Raw genomic sequence first — 942 nt, forward strand, 5'->3', positions numbered from 1 at the left:
TCTATTATATTGTTAATATTTTCTTTTCAAAAGAGAATACTTTATATTTTGAATAGATTCAAATAGAAATTCTTTAAATTCAAATAGCTAGTATCAGTAGTCAATACTAGAATTCTTTAACTATCTAGTATCAGAATACTTATAATATTTTTCTTATTAAATTTCTCTAATATAAATGTCAAAGAAATCGAGTAAGAATAGTATTGATATTGAAAAAACATTAAATGATTTGGGTATTAGTGATAATAAGGATCCAGTTGTTTCTAATTCTATTCAAGTTAATTGTAATATAGATTATGAATACTATTTATATTGTAAACACCATCTTGAACTATTGATTTTAGATATTGATAGCGGAAAGTGTAGAGAGTTTTTATCTTAGACTATTACTTTTCAAGAATTAGATGCTATCAAACCAGATAAAGTAATGAAATATTTTAAGATTTATGAAGAAGCTAGATTAGCTAGAATAAATGATTCTATTTCAGATGGTATTGTCAAATATTATTCTAAGTTATGTAACCAGTTAATACCAATTGATGATGAAAATAAAAAATATAGTGATTTAAAAAATGATTACTTACTTATGACTGAATTACAAAAATGGGTTGGTTATGCTTCATTTCAATTAGTATCTGTTATGACATTAATTTCTACTGGTGTCATAACATTTTCGAACATCAAACCTATGGAATATAAATCAGGTAAGAACGAAACAGATGTACTACAACCAAACGCCGAAACAGAAAATGAATCAGAACAAAAATTAACTAAAATAAATGAGTGGTGGAGTTAAGAAAAAGGCTAGATCCGAGAAACAAATTAAATGGGCAAGAGAATTAGGTAAACGATCTTCAGAATTAAAAAAAGCTAAGAAAAAGAAATTAACTGATATAAATGAATCACAGACTTTATCTGATATTGATTCAAATAATAATCCAT

This window comes from Tubulanus polymorphus, chromosome 12 (assembly GCF_964204645.1).
Source record: "Tubulanus polymorphus chromosome 12, tnTubPoly1.2, whole genome shotgun sequence".
Classification (NCBI taxonomy): Eukaryota; Metazoa; Nemertea; class Palaeonemertea; order Tubulaniformes; family Tubulanidae; genus Tubulanus; species Tubulanus polymorphus.